This window comes from Octopus bimaculoides, chromosome 3 (genome assembly GCF_001194135.2).
Source record: "Octopus bimaculoides isolate UCB-OBI-ISO-001 chromosome 3, ASM119413v2, whole genome shotgun sequence".
NCBI lineage: Eukaryota > Metazoa > Mollusca > Cephalopoda > Octopoda > Octopodidae > Octopus > Octopus bimaculoides.
The window spans coordinates 55,429,408-55,429,888 of NC_068983.1; positions in this window are offsets into that span (position 1 = coordinate 55,429,408).

The window sequence follows — 481 nt, forward strand, 5'->3', positions numbered from 1 at the left end:
TATATATATATATACACGTATATACGTGTATATATATATATATATATATATATATATACGTATATACGTGTATATATATATATATACACGTATATACTTTGTATATTGGCATACACAAACATATAATAGTCAGCACATGAATATAGTATAATTATAGACACCGAACATACGACTGTAGACATGTGTTAATTTAGATTTATTTAACATAGGAGACAGAAGAAGTTATAACATCGCCTGCAAGATTCGAGCTCAGCATCTGCAGGAAAACGTAGAGCTGTACTAGCTATGACACCAAAGCGACAGCATTACCACTGACAGCTACTTATAAATAAGTAGCTATAATGATATACAAGTGGCCTAGTAACCTGTTAATGGATATCTTAGGTCATACTGCATTCAAGGTGTGGTATTATATATGTACATCTTACTGCATGTGTGTATGTGAGTATATATATATATATATATATATATATATATATAT